The sequence below is a fragment of the Camelus ferus genome, chromosome 20 (genome assembly GCF_009834535.1).
Source record: "Camelus ferus isolate YT-003-E chromosome 20, BCGSAC_Cfer_1.0, whole genome shotgun sequence".
Classification (NCBI taxonomy): domain Eukaryota; kingdom Metazoa; phylum Chordata; class Mammalia; order Artiodactyla; family Camelidae; genus Camelus; species Camelus ferus.
The window spans coordinates 25,543,597-25,564,370 of record NC_045715.1 but is presented as its reverse complement, the minus strand read 5'-3'; the positions used below and the strand labels follow the sequence as shown (position 1 = coordinate 25,564,370).

Genomic DNA, 20,774 nt, shown 5'->3' with positions numbered 1-20,774 from the left:
CTCTAAAATGGGAATAATAATCATATCTACTTCATAGGGTTATTATGTAGATTATGTTAATTACATGTTAAAAGTTTCAGAACAATGCCTGGGTGGGTAGTAAGTCTCAAACTATGATCTTTTTATTACCCTTCTGCTTCCTTGAATACAATTCAAAAATCTGCTAGTTTGAGACTGTGACAATGAAAAATAATCTCTCTGGAGTCAATAAATGAATGACCAGGTGGGAATTACATCTAACCCACCTTCATTAGCAATGCATTCTAGATAAGCCAATCTGTGGTTATAAACTCAAATTTTTCAGTGACCAGGTAGATACTATAAACGTACAAAGTCAGCCAGCTTAAAATAGTATGTGTGATTCCAAACTTAAAAACAAAAATAAAAACCTCCAAATACAACATATCTGTGCCCTGCAAGCCAACAGTCTGACTCCTGATTAAATAGGGACAAAGCATTTATTATATAAAAGTTCTTGTGCTCTGTATTATTAATTTCATATATTGGTAAAGAAAAGATTCAACAAATATAATAATTACATATAAAAAGCAAATAAGAAAGTGTAAAGATACAATACAAAGAATCTGTCTGATTCTCTCTGAATCCTAGCTAAGGTGGTCAGAAGTTGTATGACCTCAAGAGAGTTACTTCCCCTATTTATGTTTGTTTCCTCACCTGCAAAAATGTTAAAGCTCCAACCTCGAGGATTGTTGTGAGGATGGGAGATAATGTGAGTGTCCCACATGAACAGAGGTACTGAATAAATTTTTGAATGAATAACAAATGAATGTCAAAAAACTCATGTAGGTCTGGAAAAGATTCTTAAACTAGGGTTCTATTAGCTTAGGCTAATGTAATTGTAAGTGACCCCAAAACTTACAGGCTTTACAACAACAGTTTGTTTTCCATGCTTGTATGTGTCTTCATTCCAGAAATCCAGAATGAAAGAGTGGCCCTAAGTTGAATACTACTGGTCTTGTGGCAGAGAGAACAGAGATGTAAAACTATACCATGGCTGCTAACGTTTCTGCTCATTAGTGGCACATGAATTTTTTTGTTCACATTTTATTTGTTAAAAGATATCTCACGGCCAAGTCTGATGAGGAAGACAGGGAAGTATAACCCTCCCACTGGAAGGGGCAGCAAATACCTGGGGACAATAATAACTTAGTGTTCACACATGTGTACATAAAATTTTGCATATAATTCTGGGTTAACCTTATGAAATTAAATGCAATATTGTGTATACATACAGGCCCATTTCCCTTCTCAAAAATGGAACATAAATATTTTATTTTGAAATGTATCACAGACTAAAAAGGCCTAAAAGAAATGAGACTGGGTTTGAAAGTCAAGTCTCAAACAGATGGCCATTACTGGTGATTTTATAATACTAGATCAATACAATTGACCTAACTCTGCTCTTCCTAGTTGCTAATTACCGGACAGTGTGAGCTGGGGAAATAATCTCAATTTTCTATCAGGCTCCATTAAATTCTAATATTGCCTTATGAAAATCTGAGCATATGAATCGCAATAGAACTATACTAGGCTGATACTGGTTTATTGAAAATAAAGTCTTATCTGAAAAAAAACTGTGATTTCCAGGCAACTTAAAACCCAGTTCTTCAAAAAATACAAGACAGTCTGACCCTAATTCAAAATTCTGAAGGACAGCACGAATTCTGTTTGGAGGCATCTTTGAGCTCAATGAGTGAATAGTATGAGCAAAGCTCATCCTTCTGAGTTAAAGAAATTTATGGACAAGAAATTATCACTGAAATTAAATGGAGGCAGACATGTCCAAGGAATACTGCAGGGGTTTGATCCCCTCATGAATCTTGTGATAGATGAATGTGTGGAGATGGCGACTCGTGGGCAACAGAACAACACTGGAATGGTGGTAATACGAGGAAGTAGTATCATCATTAGAAGACCTGGAACGAGTATGAATAATGGCTGTATCCACCAGAGAAATCAACTGCTTCCACAAGTCCCCTCTCCACATTTTACAACGATAAAAACTGGGTCAAGTACATTTTCTTACTGAAATTTTTTTAAATACACTTTTGTAATAATGAAACAAACAAACAAAAATCATGTGTTTTAAATTCACAATGCCATGCTATGTTTATTGTACTTTATATTTCTCTTTTAATGACTGCAACCTAGGCTTGTTCCTGGTTCTCAAATGGACGAAGGCGATTAAGTCAATGTACTGAAATATTTATAGCTCTCTATCAAATAGAAAAAACAAATTATTAGAAAATTCTTAGAAACCAACTGCCTTATACTAACTAAATAATACAACCTGATTTTGTCTAAATTTAAGACAGGTGAAATTTGATGTAACTAACTCATTTTTAAAATATTTTTTTCATTTGGGAATATGCTTTTCATTTCACTTGCAAGTATGGGTAAATGTGTTTTGAATGGGATGAGGAAGAGGAAGCTATCAATTTAAAATTATCTTTCAAATATTTAATGGCATGTGACATAGGCAAATTCCTCCTTTAAAGGTCAAATTGGTACTAAACAAATTAAATAATAATGCTCTATGCAGATATAACTCTAATTGTCCCTACTCTTATTCCAGGTAGCCCAACAAGAAGTCTTAAAATTCAAACCTTGGATAACTTCTAATTCAGGCAATTAAACTAAATTTGGGCTTAGATCTTACATTAGGTTGAGAGAATCTGTTTACTATTAATTCTGACCAGCAAGAAAAAATAAGAAAATGAGATATATTTCAGTTGTCACCATTGGTACTCACCTTGATACTAGATAATGCCCTTGGCTTCTAATAGGAATACCACAAGAAAGAGCCACAAGAAACACACAACTTTTTTTAAATTGAAGTATAGCTGATTTACAATATTCTGTTATTTTCAGGTGTACAGCACAGAGATTCAGTATTTTTGCTGATTATATTCCATTATAGGTTATTATAAGATAATGGGTATAATTCCCTGAACTATACAGTATGTCCTTGTTGCTTATCTATTTTATATATAGTAGTTGGTATCTGTTAATCCCATACCCCTAATTTACTTCCCCCCCTCCCCTCTGGTAACCACAAGTTTGTTTTCTGTGAGTCCAAAACACTATTTTTTGAAGGGCTGTTATTGAGAACATGGTTCATTACTCTTCTCACTATCTACTTTAGGGCTCACAGGAGTTTGACCTTTGAACTGTTTGCATTTCCATTTTTTGCTTTGACTCCTAGGTAGCTCAGATCTCAATCTACACTCTGTCTTGAATGGTTATACAGATGTTTATGGCACAAATTTCTGTGTTTAAATTCCTCACCTTCATCTTACTAATCTATGTGAAATTTCCCTTTGTCCTGATTTCTTCTTCCTTTTTTTTTTTTTTTTTAAAAAAAAAGGTTACTATACTCTGTATGTTACTTTTTACTCAACTATCATTTTTTGGGAAGTAGTAATAATTAAATAAAAATAAATACCACAACCTCATTTATATGAGGAATTTATAAAGATAAATATTTGTAAATAATACATATTTATACCTGTAGCTATACTGAAGTGAAGGCTACTAATAAAACCAAGAGGGAGGAAAATTATTAGAAAACATAAGAGTATATCAAATTAGGAATAAAATTCTACACAAACTGCATCAGAATTTCTGTATGAGAACATATTTACGGATTTTTAAATTTTATCTCCCAGGGCAAAGAATACACACAGAAGAAATATGAATTAAATAGAACTGAACAGGTTTTAAGGCAAGACATGCCAAGTCGAAGTAACAGACCTAAAGACGTGAGGAGCTGAAGAGTAACGGACAAACAAAAATGAACAGAGGATGCTTAGGAGGCTAGGTCTAACTCTGCCAAAGCAGTACAACAATTTCCCTTGCAGTTTATACTTCAATTGTCTCAGCACAAATCATACAACCCTAAAAAAGACCTGCTCTGAAAAGAACAATCACTTTTGCATCTTCTCATGTATTTTACCAAGAGCAAAAACATCTCCTCAACACAACCAGCCCCAAAGCTCCCATTTCATGAAAGTGATTTACCATTTCACTTGGCTCTATGTGCGAGTAACACTGTAGTGCAAACTCAAGGGAAAAGGCCAGCATGTCAAAAAAGGCTGCAGCACATTCCCAATTTCTCTTTTAATATTGTGTTTATCAATCTGATCAATGTTAAATTCCATTCATTTTTTTCCTAAAAACTAAAACTGAGAGTGACAAGGAAAATTACATTCTCTTCAGCCAAGTTCTTGCTGAGGCATTACAGATGCTGGCATGCCCAGTCAAGAGTAAACCATGGCTGAAACAAGCAGGAGCTCAAATTCTTCTGCAAGATGGCTAAAAGATGAGCTTCTGTTTCAGTTTTATTCATTTCAAATAGGGAAAAGATTATAGTTAAACAACCTTATTTGCATAGATAACAATGTTTCCCCACACATCTTTTAAAAAGTAAGAACAGTGACCAGCCTTACTTTAACCAAATTAAAATCCAGCAATGCTTTTTTAAAAAAATCAACCTTTCCATTAACCATTTAGTAATGGCCAGAAAATAAATGCACCACAGGTAGTAATTAGTATACTGCTATGGATGGATGGATAGATGGGAAGGAGGTGGGAAAAAATGGTGCAGAGGGTTTAAGGGGGAAAAATAGCAAAAATGACTTATACAAGCATTGATTCTAAATGGAGGGACAGATTAAAGATTTTGGACTAGACTTTTATGGGACAGGTTTTTGTTGAATTGGCTACAGGTATCTATATAAGAGAAGCAGTTCTTTGTGACTATTCTAGTGACAGACCTTGTCACAAAAGCTGTATTTTTCACCTTGTCATTTTAAAATAATTTCAAATATACTCATGTAATTTTGGAGCTGAAAAGCTTTTTAGAAATAATCTACTGCAAGATTTTTGATCTAAAAACAATTTCAAAGTTACCACCCTACCAGCTTTTTAAAGAAACAGAAAAGAAAATACCAGAATGCACTGCAGATAGTATGGTTGAATTCAGTTTTATAAAACTTTTGACTTGGTTATGCATGTGTATTAAGCATGTGTATGTGTATACTGATTTACAATGTAAAATGTATTTCTTATCATAGGCCATAGCAAAAAAAAAAGTTACAAGACCAATGATCTAATACATCTTCATTCTACATATGAGGAAACTGAGGCACAGAGAAGGAAAGAAATCAACTTGTTCTGGGCATCTTAATCACTGATGTAGGAGCTCAGATTAGAAACACAAAAATGTCTGATTCTAGAAGGTAAATGCACTCCACTATGGATGCTAACTCCAAATAGTTTTTGTTACTTAATATAAATTATACACTGTTAATCACATATTCTTTAAAATACCCACTAAAACTCTGGTAGTCATTCAGACAGCTGTGAACTCTTAGTCCTGAATAGCACAGTGAAAGAAAGATAAACTCTTACTGATCTTTGTCTACTTTCTTGCAGATGTATTTTTGGTAGCTGAAAGCCAGTAATGTCAAAAATATCCTTATACTTCTTAAAAAGCAGCTCAAGAAATATTTATCAAAAGTTTAAATGAGCATACCTTTCCCCCCTCTAAGTGGTCCACAGAGGTGATTTAGTTCACATATTTGAAATGCGTGTATTTTTTAATCCAGCAATTTCACTTTAAGAAAATTGTTTTAAAGAAAACAAGTACAAAAAGATGTATATATTAAAAAATAGTGACATAATAAAAGGACATCAAAATCAGCCTGAAAGGATTCATAGTAGCCAAATCTGGCACATTTTCAGCATTAAAAACAAAAAAAAAAAGCAATGGATTATAATGTGTTGAGTAAAATAGGAGTTAATGGGTTCATACTGATATAATTTTAAAATGGAAGAGAAGGGAAAGCTCTTTGTTACAGTAGAAAGCAAATAAATACAGAAGAAATTATACAGTTAATAAAAGTCATCAGTGGATGCTAAAACTGGTGGGTGAAATTTTCATGAGGAACAGGGTATTTATATAGTCTCAAAGCATCTCCCCACAAATTCCTTATTAATTAGAAAGGAAACATAGTAGTGCAGAGACCTGGGGATTTCACCTTAATCACACATCTCATGATATGGTACAATAAGGACACATCACTTTTGTAATATTCCTCTCAAAAATGCGTAATTTCAATCTAATCATAAGGAAACATCAAACGCAAATTGAGGAACATTCTACAAAACAATTGACCTGGATTTCTCACTAATGTCAAGGTCAAGAATAACAAACAAAAACAGGCTAAGGGATAGTTCCAGATTAAAAGAGACTAAAGAGAGATGAGAATTAAATGCAATGAAATTAAACTCTGATGGGTGTGGGGGAGACAGCGCAGAATATTACTGAGACAAATGATGGAATCTGAATATGATCTGTGGATTAGATAATAAAATTATATTAATATTAAATTTCCTGATTTTGATCATTTTACTGTGGTGGTTATAAGCTTGTTCTTAAGAAACTATACAGTGAAATATTAAGGATAAAAAAGGTACAATGTCTGCAACTGATGCTAAAATGTTTCAGGAAAAGGGATGGGTGTGTGTGCGTGTGTGTGTGTGTGTGTGTATCCACAAATACACAGAATGATAAAACAAATGTGGTAAACAACTGCTGAATCTGCGTAAAGGATATATGGAAGTTCTTCTGTATTATTTTTTGCAACTTTCCTTTTTAAGCTGAAATTGTATCAAATTTTAAAAGTTTTTAAAAGGTGTGTACATGGCAGCAACCCAAGCATCCACTGGTGAATGAATGAATAAACAAAGCGTAGTTTATGTATATAATGGAATATTATTCAGCCTTGAAGAGGAAGGGAATTCTGTCACATGCTACAACATGGATGAACTTTGAGAACATTATGTTAAATGAAATAAGTCAGTGACAAAAAGACAAACAGTGTATAAATCTCCTTATATGAGGTACCTAGAGTAGTCAAATCCACAGAGACAGTAGAATGATAGTTGCCAGGGGCTGGGGGAGAAGGGAATTGAGAGCTGCTGTTTAATGGGTACAGAGTTTGTTTTGCAAGATGAAAAGAGTTCTGGAGGGTGATTGCATGACAAGGTGAATGTACTTAACAGTAGTACTAAACTGTATACTTTAAAATGGTCAAGATGGTAAGTTTTACGGTATGTGAATTTTACCACAATTTAAAAATCTAAAATATATATAATATATATAATAAAAAACCTAAAATATATATAATAACTATCTTTAAAAAGATATATACAAGAATTGTCACTGCAGCCTTTTCCATAACAGTGTTAACAACCAAAATGTCCTTTGAGAGACAAGGCAGATTTATATGTACAGACACAGTGGGAAAAAAAGTAGAAAATGTAGGCTTATAAATACTATGTTTAATATATTATTTGTGTATGAAAACTAAATTTACTCTTTTTTAAGTTCTTTTATCCATTTCTCCCCCAAAAGTCTTACACAGAAACAACAGAAGTTTAGGAGTAGTAATACCCAAGTGACAGAATTAGGAAGGGAAATATTTTCTACCCTCATGCCATAACTGGCTTTTTTTAAACAGTAAGTATGTATTTTTTTAAATCTTGAAAACAAAACATAGAACACATGTGACAAATATCTGCATTCTCACCACCTAGATTTAACTAATTTTAATATCTGTTGTATTTGCATTGTGTCTGTGTGTCATCAATAGGCGACAGGGTAATACAGCTTTCTAGAAGGGCTACTTCTACTCCTGGGTTCCTCAACATAGTAATGACAGACAAAATGGACGAGATGCATAAGACCAGAGAACCTTGATCAGTTTATGAATTCCTGAAGCCCTACTTGGCTGCGCTGCAGAGCAGCCCTGGAAGCCTCCCTTCCCTGTATGTGGACGCCCACGAAGGAGCAGAGTGCAGCCCCCAACTCTGTTTTTATTCTCTACCCTCTTTTGTTCTCTGGCACTTGTATTAATTAGTTCATACCCTTCCACACACCCCCTTATAGATAATACTTATATTAAGATCATGTGAAGGAAAAGTCACTCCCTGCAAGATGAAGAATGTGCAGTTGGGAAATTAATCTTTGATTCCCTCAATTCTACAGTAAACACTTCAGTAATATGCTGGGTTTGTTATCACTTATTTATACTTGGTGAACAGGCAGCCACTTGACTAGTCTCCAGAAGAGCTGGAAAGGGACATGAAGGCACAACCTATACACCAACCCCTCAAGAGAATGACAAGGATGAGCTTCTAAGGATCCACAGAGAATTCTTGTCCTAACTTCTTACCTTCCTTTAAACATTTTTATAATCATATAATTTTTAAACACATAATTTGAAATCTGTGTCTAAGTCCAACAACTGAGCCCACTTGAAAGGCAGCTTCTATTGCCTGTTTTTTTTCTGGCATATGATCACACTTCTCATTTTCTTTGCATGTCTTACAACTCTTTGTTGAAAACTAGACATTTGAGATAACACATTGTACCAATTCTGGTTACTTACACTCCCCGTTTGGGGGCAGGGGAAGCTGTTGTTTGGCTGGCTGGTTGGTTACCTGTTTAGTGGCTTGGTTGTACTAACTCTGTGAAGGCTCTTTACCTTGCAACGCGCAGCCTCTGATGTCCCTGCTCAGGCTTTTCCCTTGTTTTTATCTTTTAGCCTAGAATGCCAGGGGTCATACATGGGTCATCCATGGGTCCACATAAAGCTCTTACTGGTCAAAGGTTGTGCTTAAGCCTCCTTGGTCAGATAAATTTCCACCCCTTATTGTTGTTGAATGTGTTGTGGTTTGGAGACTGCTTTCACTTTCCAAGGAATTTCTGGTTTTGTCCTACATTCAGCTACGGCCTAACAGCTTGGAGGCACTCTCTCTGGTCACTACTGAGAGGTGCAGCCTTTGGCATGCAGTCTCCCGCACCTCAGGGAGAATTGCAATGTGGCTTTCCAGGAATTCCCCCTGGGTCAGAATAGCTTATTGTTTAGTCAGTGTTTGTTCATTGGCTGCGCTTAAGCTCTTTGAGCCAGTAAGACTTTCCCATTTTGCTGACAGAGCTGTGTGTGGCCTGGGGAATACTTTCAAGTCCACCCCACATCCTACTCAAACTGCTCCCATGTGGGTACAGCTTAATACAAACGCACAGCCCTCCACATTCCAGGAGGGCTCTTTTTGGATGTCCTTTTCCTTGGTTCTGTGAAATTTTTGGCTGGTTTACCTTTTTGCTTATTGCTACTAGTATCACAGAACTACATTCCCTCTCTCAACTGCGCCACTGTTTTCAACAACGCCCTTAGGCATGAACTTCTCTAGGCTTTGTTCCAAATAAAGTCAGTGTCTATGCACCCTCCACCCCCAATAATGCAGAAACCCATATCAATGCATAGGTACTAAGAGTGAACACAGAAATTCACTTCTCCCAGAGTATCACCCTGCTTCATCATGGCTTGCCCCTCCTGGTATAGAACCTCTACCCTTTGAACAATATGGGGCAAAGGCAATCAGGGGTCCACTATCATTGGCTTGTTATGTCTGGTGCAGGATTTCCTGCCCTATGAGTAAAAGCTGGGTCGGGGAAGGCACTCCAGTCCTCTTAGCCACCCCTGTCCAGAACTGGGCTTCTGCAATATGAGGCCAGACATCGATAAAAGATGCTGGCAGCCTGTCCCTCCTAGGGTGAAACGGTATTCCTGGACTCGGAGTGGAGGAAAAAAAGAAATCTGTATTCTCGCCACATCCTTCTGTAACATGGAGCTGGGAGCTGTACCATGGAGTTGAGAGAAGTAGTGGATAGCAGCAGGTTGTGACTCAAATGCCAAAGGTTCCTGCTGTTCTTTCCAAGATTTAACAGATTTTGGTGAGTGTTTCTCCATTTGCTGAATGTCCTTAGGGACAATTTCCAGATAATTTTTTACATGTTTTAAATAATGTTCACTAGATGGCTGTTTCACTGGGGAGAGGGTCTACCAACCTTCTTAAACAGCCATTCCAGAAATTCCCATCCTGCACTATTTCCAGAAAATTAAAAAATGCATATGAGATCATAGAATCTGCACCTTTCCTAGATTACTGGTGTTTGCTCTGTTCTTGAATGACTCAACACTGTTTATACAACAGTGTACATTTTAGAAAGAGAAAATGCAAAACCTGTTATAATAAGAATTACATTAATGAGAATTCCCTATATACTACTTAGGCAATATAAGTTTACTATTTTGCCTGTAACTAAATATAAATAAAACTGAAAATTCAGAACGTGGGTGCATTAGAAAATGCACCACCCTCCCCTTTTTCAAGGATTTTTTTTTAAGAGTTTCAAAGGTAAAATACACCATTACTTAAATGCTGGACATACATGCCTAGTCATGTATCATCTTGGTTGCTTAGAAACCATGAGGCATGGTCTGAATAAGCAAAATTAGAGCGGAAGGAAGGAATCCTTTGTTAAAAAGAGGTTCAAAGAAAAATGCCTTGACTATAATTATATATTTTGAGAATGAGACTGCAAAGTAAACAAACATAATGGAGGGTTTAGGGTGTCATATGTGAAGATGTCTTCTCAACCAAAAGCATTTTAATTCGTAGCGCTCTTAGTTACATACTTCAACTCAGCTGCAGTTCATCACAGAAAAGAACAACTTTAATGCATGTCGAAAATTTCCATAACTCCAGGCATCAAAGGGTCAAAAAAACCACCAAGAAAGAAAAGCTGACCTATATTTATGAACCCCAAAGGTCAGTGTGAAATCAACTTTACACTAGGCTCAGGAGGTGTAAAAATTTAATTTCCACTTAATTCTGACTATTTAATAACATGAATCAGATATAAGGCAACCCAGCAACAACCCTGTACATTTGACAGAAAATTTCAAACCTGATTATATTAAAAACATAAAAGATCTGTAGAGAACGTAGTGCCTCTAATCACATATAGAAAACACTTATATAGTTTGGTTCCAGTTTATATTATCTATAAAATATCCATTACAGCTCATAGTTGGTTATAGCTAAACAAAAAGTGATCTTTAATAATTTAATTAACTTGAATTCTAATTACTGGTACTCACTCTGGATCATAATCCTCCCAGAAGATATGTGTCTGAGTTTAAGTACTCAACTTCCTCTTAAATAAAGCAAAATTTTAAAAATAATAAATTGCAAAAGCAAGTGGCTAAAGCAAGAATTTCTCAAGCAAGAAAAGAATGTTCTAGCCTATCCCTTTTTAGAAGGAGAGGAGTAAAATAATTTCTAAATTTGCCAATAGTTACAGTTCCTGTAGGGGACAGGAAAATTACCTTAGAAACCAATAAGAAATATCATATAAAATTCAAAAATTCTTGTGCATATTCTCTTTCATAGGCTTTTATGGTTCACATGATTGTGAGCTACAAATTTTGGGTGACTGTTACACAATTTTCCAATGCTCATTTTCCTGGCTATACAGAGATCAAACAGAAGAAGGGAAGGACTCAGCCCACAACAAGGGTAGTGCTTCTCCCCCGCTATGTTCTAAAGGTCGGCAAAGGGACCTGTATGCTTCTTTGTATTTAATAATAGTGTTGTCTCCACACAATCTGAATTCCATTTAACACTTCTTGATCATTTCTTAAAATATGATAAACAGCCTGAAATTCCTGAGAAAATCAACCATTTCCTACTCTCCTATATTCAACCTGATTACAGGGCTAGAAAAGTTTTATTTTGGGTCCAATCTGACTTTCTGTTGAGTTAACACATGTCAGGCATACAGTACAGTATGTAACATATAGTAAATCCAAAAAATGGAAACTGCTATCCTCATCCTTATCCTGCAGACAACCTCCCCAACACAGAAGTCACAGACGGCTTTCACCTCATCTCTAACAACATTTACCTCCATTCTGCCTTAACTAACCATTCCCAAAGCAATAATCTGAACCTCAGGACCCCAAAGGACCCATTTCAGAACATTTTAAACTCACTATCACATACTGTGACCACAATCTACCTTACTTCCACACCCTTACTCCCCTCCTTTAGTCCTACAGTCCTGCTTTTCTTCCCCAGGACCTCTTAAGTGATCAGCTTTGTGACAGTCTTACACCCTTATCTAACCCAACTCAAATTCCTATGGTTCATTATTTGGACTACTGTGACTAATTCCCAACACCATTCCAACCTTTGTCTTCTGTTCCATAGGACTGCAAACAAACCCCCAAATCTGAATCAGTCCCACAGTCTGCTTCTAATCTAGACTGCCAAATTCTGTTAGAAAAAGTACGCAACAGGCTGGACTAGGGCCACTTCAAACTAGCTCCCTTCAATTCTCTCTGTGGGCTGGTTCCTTACCATCGGCATATAGACATACTAAAATATAGTCCTATAATACATGCTGAAAAGCAAACAAAAAGGCTCTCTTTTGATCCTTGACCCCATAGCTATCACTCTTATTCCAGATTCTTAAGATAGAAAATGTAGATGACCTTAGGTTTGATGAGGACTTTTTAGATGTAACACCAAAAGCATGACCCATGAAGAAAAGAATAAGTTGGATTTCATTAAAAGTAATCTCTTCTCTGCTACAGACACTATTAAGAGATTGAGAAGACAAGTCACAGAATAGGAGAAAATATTTCTAAAATACTTATCTGATAAAGGACTGTTATCCATAATATACAAAGAACTGTTAAAACTCAACAATAAGAACACAAACAATCCAATTATAAAACGGGTCAGGACTTTGACAGACACCTCACCAAAGCAGATATACAGATGGCAAATGAACATATGAAAGGTGCTCCACATTGTATGTGACTAAAGAAATGTGAATTAAAATAAGATACTACTAGAATGGCCAAAATCCAAAACACTGACAACACCAAATGCTAGTGAGGATGTGGAGCAAGAGGAACTCTCATTCATTGCTGGTGGGAATGCAAAATGGTAAAGCCATTTTGGAAGGCAATTTGATGGTTTCTTATAAAACTAAACATAGTCCTACCATATGATCCAGCAATCAAGCTCCTTGATATTTACCCAAAGGAGTTGAAAACTTATGTCCACACAAAAACTGGCACATGGATGTTTAAAGAAGATTTTCCATAACTGCCAAAACATGGAAGCAACCGAGATGTCCTTCAATAGGTGAATGGATAAATAAACTGTGGCACCTTCAGACATATTATTCAAGGCTAACAAGAAATGAGGCATATCAAGCCACAAAAAGACATGGAGGAAACTGAAATGCACATTACTAAGTGAAAGATGCCGAACTGAAAAGACTACATAATATATACTACATATATTTTATATATATACATATATAAATATTATATATATGTATATATATAAATAAAACTTATTTATATATATATGATTCCCAGTATACAACATTCTGGAAAAGGCAAAACCATGCAGACAGTAAAAAGACCAGTGGTTGCCAAGGGTTACAGGGAGGGAAGAATAAATAGGCAAAGCACAGAGAATTTTTATAGCAGCAAAACTACTCTGCATGATACTGTAACAGTGGATATGTAAGATTATACATTTGTCAAAACCCACAGAGTATACAATACCAAGAGTAAATCCTATGGACTTTGGGTCATAATGACATATTTGTGTAGGTTTGTGAACTGTAACAAATGTACCACTCTGGTGGGGGATATTGATAATGGGGAAGGCTTTTGCATGTGTGGCAGGCAGGGGGTATATGGGGAGTATCTGTGCCTTCCACTCAATTTTGCTGTGGACATAAAACTGATATTAAAAAATTAAGCCTATATTAAAAAGACTTTTAAGGTAAGTTTGATTGAAGCTTAAGAAGAGGTACACATGGTAATAACATCAGAGGATGGTAATGCCTACAGAACAAGGATTAACAACTGAAAACAACCACCACCACTTATTCACTGAGTAATTGATTGAGGGTCAAACGCTGTAGCTAGTGTCCTTACCCTACTTTAAGGCTGACAGAGATGAGGAAACAGGCTCACAGAGATTAAGTAGTTTGTCTTAAGTCACACAGCTAATAAGGCATAGAAACAAGTAGAACATTCCCCTAGAAGGCAAATATGGATTGAAAGAAGTAATATTAGGTGGCAGTTTCTTTAAAACATTCACAGTACCCAGAGAGATGCAATTCCTCAATGTGAGAAACTGGTTTGGTAACACTGGTTAAAGAGGTAAACCTTCTGTCAGTCAGTGCCATCCTTAACCTATAAGATTTGATTTTAACACAATCTAGCAAAAAATATTAAGTTCTACTATTGCAGTTATTTTCCTTAAAGAATCAAAGATTAGAAATTGTAATCTGCCTTGTTAATTTCACCATTATGCTACAGTTTGAAGATTAAATCCAAAAGTTCAAAACAATTCATTATTGCACAATTCTTTTTAACTCATTTTAGGTAGAATTAAAATAATTATATTTACCAAATTAAATTTTGAACTGTAAAATACCATTCAGTAAACAAACCTCAATTCTTATTGGTTGTTCAATTTAATTTTTTTAAAATGTTAACTTTTAAAAATGCCTATTAAAGTCATTCTATTTTGAGAACCATTCTTTAGAACTGATAGTTTCCCATATACAGGCATACCTTGGAGATACTTTGGGATTGGTTCCAGACCACCACAATAAAGCAAATCTTATCATAATAAAGTGAGTCACAAAGAATATTTTCATCTCCCAGTGCATATAAAAGTTATGTTTACATTATACTGTGTGGTCTACTAAGCATGCAATAGCATTATCTTTAAAAAGCACCTATCTTAATTTTAAAATATTTTATTACTTAAAAAAAAAAGCTAATAACCATCATCTGACAATACAGGGTTGCCACAAACCTTCAATTTGTATAGAACACAACATCTGTGAAGTGTAATAAGCCAAAAACAGTAAAATTTTTTCTTCTGGTTTTACTTAATATCAATTTTGGAAACCACTGAAAAAGATGATCATATTTATTTTTATTTACTTTTGTTAAGAATCTGTAAAAGGACACTGCATATTTTTCAAGACAACTCAACAGATAAAAGATGTGCTCCCTCTGCTGGCTTTGCAGTAGTTCTTTTCAGATGTTCTTTACTCCTTGAAGTGGAAATGCAAAATACCTTTTTTCTAATAAAATAACTAGCGAAGGGTGGCACATCCCGTTATAATGTATTGGGCAGCTTTTCAACAAAGCAGATTTAACAAGCAACTGCTAGATCAATACCAATGGACTTCCCCCTTTCTCATTCTGGATTATTTTCCTGTGTTTTAAATTCTCAATTTCTCAAATGGGCTAGGGTGGAGGTGGGAAAGGCAAAAGCTTCATACAAAGAGAACGGGGAGGTACTAGTATCTTTCACTAAGTGAAAACACTGAAACATGCAATTTGGTACACCTGAGTTCACGAAAAAGCTGAAAGTGAATGCAAAACATAACCAGTAAAGTTAAATCTGTTTTGAAAAGCTGAGGAAACTGCTTCAGTAAAAAAGGCCAATTTTGTATTAACAATTTCTCAGATCCCAAAGGGAATGGAAAATCAATGTACAAGCTAGAAAATATTCTTTCATTAGAAGTTATGTTAAAAAAATTCCTAGAACTTTAAGTCATTTGCAAAAATAAAATTTATTTTGAAACAGTATGTATATAGAAGTAGAGTACTTAAACAAAAGCTTTAACTCTGCTTGCTTAAATATATAAAGCTATTAATTTTAACTGTTTTGCCAAGTGCCATTAGATGACTGTCCTAAGAGGTGTAACAGAGACATCCTGTGACTGATTGGTTGGTTGGCTGGTTGGTTGGTTGGTTGACTGAGCCATCCCTGAAAGGCTTCCATGGAGAACATGAAAAATCTATCTTCTTCCTGACTGTCAGTAAAATAAAAGATGAAAGGACTTTCAAATCAAGGCACAGTTGCTAATTGTGTACAGTACATTACCACAAAAAAGTAACTGTGCATTGGCATGTGAAATTTGGTACAAATGAAATGTGAGTAAATGGAAGGGTGAATAATCCAGACAGAGCTGAATTACTGCTTTAAACTACTGACTGTCACACACACGCTGTTCTAATTACCTGGTTAAAGCAGCCTACATACTATTCCTGTGAGCCTCCTACAATCGACAGGTTTGGTCTCACAATTAGGTAAGGAGGGGAACATTGCAATAAACACAAGTTCCATTAACTAGATCAAACAAGCAGCTGGCGCAATGACATTAGCTAGAAAAATGTTTCGGCCTGATTTATACTGAGAAATGCAAAATTTCCACCTTAAAAAAAAAAAAAAGGAAGAATGCCAAACTTCAAACTAAAATCCCAGCAACCTAGCTCTTGTATAGGGGTTTACTGCAGCCATTTTGGCAACAGTGTTTAAATTTTTCAGCTAGCAGGTTTCTACATGTTTTCAATACGCTTCTCCTTAGCTTCATAGGAAAAGGATACATCTTTTTGCTAAATTACTCTATCTTTTTATTAGCATTTTGGGCAAATAACCAAGGCTTAGGTCTTACACAGAGTAGCAACATGAGCCCTAGCCCTGATTAGTAAATTCACAGTCACAAAACCAGGTGTGATCTTTATTTTCTAGTTTCTAGATCTGAATAGATAATAATAAATTAACTTAGAACATATCTTTCAAATCAACCAAAGCTGATCATAAGCAAAGGATATGCTAGATTCTAAGTGCAGCTGACCCCATAAATAATGGGGGTTTGGGGTGCCAACCCTCCACACAGTGGAAAATCACATATAATAATCCACTTACAATTGGCCCTTTGTATCTGGGGTTCCTCAGTATAAGGGTCATGTAGTATTGTAGTATTTACCATTTTTAAAAAACCCATCTATAAGTGGACCCACAAAGTTCAAACTCATATTGGAGGGTCACTGTAAAATATGACATGGCTACCACAATGCAGGTACACTCGAGCTGAACAAAGTCCAAGGACTCCTTTGGTCTTTGCCTGGTCACCATTCTCCTCCAGGGTTGTTAGATAAGCAACTTTTCTCAGTTGCCCTTAATTCTAGCTTTCAAAAGAGATGTAGGTATTTATCAAACACTTTTTGGAAACAATCCAGACTTCTGCCTTCCCTAGTAGTTTCTCAGTAAATTTTTTTAAAAGTAGATGCTCAGGCTCACACAGGCACCTCTCGTCTATGGCAGTGCAACCTAATGAACTTCTTTTCTGTTTTCAAAAAAAAAAAAAAAAAGTAGATTCTCAGAGTTTGTTCTCTTTTGGATAATGAGGTCCATGTCTTCCTATAACTTGCTCTCTCACTTATGGCCCTTCCTATCCCACTCCCATGACCACTGAGCAGAGCCCAAATGACCCTTTTGATATAACTCAACTGTCCTAAAGACTTGACAAAGATGTTCTCTACAGGGTTATTTTCCTATTGGTGAAATTTTCAAACAGCAGATATGCTCAATGAAAAAAAAATGATTAAAGTATAGCCTGGATTATTATGCCACCATTAAAAACACTTCCAAAGATTATCACCTTTGCTATAAAATGGAATTGTTAATATATCATTATTATACTGATTATATTCAATACAATCTATAACAGAATTATTAGCATTATCATAACACATGGATAAATGCTTAAGATCTAACAAAAACGCAGTGTGCAAAACTAAGTAGGACTCTAATTATGCAAAATATATATCTATAACAAAGGAGATACACTAAAATGTATTAAAATGTCCAGGTGGGAACTTTATTCGGCAATTAAGTATTAGCTGAACTAACCAACAAGCTTTTGAGGTAGTTATAATTATCTTCTCTTACAGTTGTAGAAACTGAGGCTCGTGGAGGTTAGTAAATTTTCTGAGTCACAGAATTAGAAAGTGGTAGAATCAGGGTGCAAGTGCTCGAGTCTATTGGACTCCAAAGTCTGAGTACTTTCCTCCATGCACCAGGGAAAGATTCCAGAGCTAAGACAGGTTTGCAACTAAACCCTGAACTGAGGTAAGGACTGAAAGTGTTAGGGGGAGTCTGTTGTTTCCAGAAGGGTAAGATAAAAAAGGTAAGGCTGTGCACAGTGGGGTCATTAGGCAGAAGTTTGCCTTAAGAGCAGGAAAACAATAGTTAATGGAATATGAACCTGAAACTATATTAAGCATTGAGGCAGTTAGTCAGGAAGTAAATGAAAGTGGTAGAAAAATCTAAGCATAGGATTACAGAGTAACTATTATCATTTTAAGAAAAAAGACAGAGCACAATGAGGAAAACAAACAGGTGATACAGCATCAAGAATGGAGAACAAAAAACACTAGGTAGTGCAAAAAGCAGCAACTTGAATACAGAAAGCCCTGAGTGCTATCATAGCCATACAACTTTGAGGAAGATACTTTCATCTTTATCTGTATCCTTAATCTATTACATTCTTACTCAAATTGTTTTTACCTTATCTCAGATAACTGTTAAAACCTCAGTAAGTTTTTACTTCCATTTATTGCCCTTCTTCCTTTTTGTCACTGCTGTCATCTATTTTGGTTCTACAACTATTTTAAACTCCAGAAGACACTGGAATTATTAGTTTTCACAGTCAATATTCACTTAAGTTCAGTAACAGTTTTATTTCATCCCCTGCTGCTCATTTCTTCTACCAGCTTCTTCTGCCTGGCATTTTTGTCTCTGTCCTTCCTAAAGGTTTGTTTCCTTTATCTTTCTTTACCTCTTTTTCTCTTTGTTAAGGACTTCTTTTGAAGCAGACCTGTGGCTAACAGACTCCTTTGCTTTTTGTTTTCATGAAAATGTCTTCCCATTTTTATTTTTAAAGGACATTTTCCTGGTGTTTGAATTACAATCTGACAATTATTTTCTTTCTGCCTTTTTAAAGATGCCATCCTACAGACTTCTGGATTTCATTGTTTCTGTTGAGTAATTAGCTCCTGGTCTTAGAATGGCTTCTTTTAATGAAATGCATCCTTTTCTCCAAATACTTTAGTTTTTAGTATTTTTACTATGATTGTTACTCAATTCTCTGTGCTGCCAGAGTCAGTTTTACTATGATAAGCACTAGTGTGAATTTCTCTGTATTTAGTGTTTTGATGAGAGAGATAATAGAAATTACCCAAATGAATCACAATGAGGGAAAAAAAAAGTGTGGAGAATAAAGAACAGAGTATCCAAGGGCAGTCAAACTTTCAGTCTTATATATGTGTAACTGTAATATTAGAAGACTGAGAGAAAATGGGGCAAAAATAATTTTGAAGAAAACTGGCCTAGAATTTCCCAAAATTAGTGACACCAAATCTCAGTCCAGGAAGCTCAGAAAACATGAAGCAAGAGAAATACAACACACACACACACACACAGTAACGATAAAATCTTGAAGACAATTGAAAGAAAAAAAGACAAGCTGAAGAGCAAGATAAGAATTTCAGCAAACCTTCCCATCTGAAACTATAAAACCAGAAGAAAATGGAGCAAACTGTTTACAAGTGCTGAAAAAAAAAGTCAACCCAGAATTCTATACCCAGGGAAATATATTTTAAAAATTAAGGATGACCTTCTCATTCTCACACATACAAAAGGCAAAAGAATTTACTGCTAGAAGACCGTGTAACAAGAAATGTTAAAAACAAGTTCACCTCAGAGAGAAGGAATCTGACATCAGATAGAAACTTGGATCTTCAAATAGAAATGAAGGACACTATAGAATAATTTAAGGTAAACAATGTTTTCCTTATTTGTATTTGCTCCAATAGATAGATGCCTGCTTAAAGCAAAAACAGTAGTGATGTATTAGGTATTTACAAGCATACGTAGAAGTAAAACATATAACAACAATTTACCCTCCTCCTGGAAATGTATAAAGACTCCTGTTGCTCTACATCCTAACCAACACTTCATACTTGCTTTGTACTTCCCTGATGATTAAAAGTTCTAAGTATCTTCATATGCTTATTGACCAGTTGGATATCCCCTTTTGTAAAGTATCCAATTTCTGCCTATTTACTACCTACAGGATTCTTTTTATAGGGGGGTGTCTTCTTTTATTATTAATATGTAGGGATTCTTTATGTATTCTAGATTTGAGTCCTTACTTTAGTCATTGCCTAAAGGATGACAACCAATTACAACCATAAGTACTGTACACTATTTAAAGAAGACTATACACTGTCTAAAGAAGATGAGTAAAGAACTTATTGGCTTCTTCTATAAACTCTAATTTTCTCAAGGCAGGAGTTAAGATAAAACTGAAATAGCTAACCAGGCCCAAGACTGAAGATTTGAGTCCTACTGATGTCCCAGTTCCTCCACTAGCTATTAAGGAGGGCTCAACCAAGATGGTCAAGAGAAACAGTTGTGTCTGCTGTGAGAGTAAAGGTCAACCTCATGAAAATGCATCTAACCAGAGGTAATTAAAACAATTCCTTACAAGCAAAAAATAGACCCTTATTTAGAGTGATCTGTTCTGCCTCATAGATCTTCAAAAGAAAGGCAAGTCATCTAGTTACACTCTATAATGGAATTCTGCATGGAATGCATGAAATATACCCATGATAAACCAGAAGCTATGTCAAGATCTCACAGAATCACTTCGAGGTAAGGTGAAAAGCTGCAGCTTGGAATTTACTCACTGGCACATTAACTTTGTTTTGCTGCCATACTGTTGAGGTCAGTAAGTGGTTTCTTTACTACCTTAGATAGCACTTCAGGTCATACAAGCTTTAGGTGCAATGGGACATCACCTTCTGAACCTAATAAAGCAGTTGTCTGAGAAAATTAACTGAGAAAAAAAGACATCCTGACTAGACAATAAATGCAAGCATGGAATATGGACCACTGTGCATTCAAATTATAATTTCCTAACCAGGGATGAGGTT

General features: G+C 35.5%; 1 protein-coding gene, 1 long non-coding RNA gene and 1 pseudogene across 4 annotated transcripts in view; 2 read left to right on the top strand and 1 right to left on the bottom strand.

Annotated features, from left to right (window-relative positions):
• ZFAND3 (zinc finger AN1-type containing 3) overlaps positions 1 to 20,774 on the bottom strand; it is a 289,475-nt gene that overhangs the window by 85,747 nt on the left and 182,954 nt on the right. The window lies entirely within an intron of this gene.
• On the top strand, positions 1,421 to 19,262 carry LOC116658266. Its single transcript, XR_004313560.1, has 3 exons — positions 1,421 to 1,430; positions 3,837 to 3,841; positions 19,158 to 19,262. It is a non-coding gene; the product is annotated as an uncharacterized LOC116658266 (long non-coding RNA).
• LOC116658264 lies at positions 1,724 to 1,952 on the top strand (annotated as a pseudogene).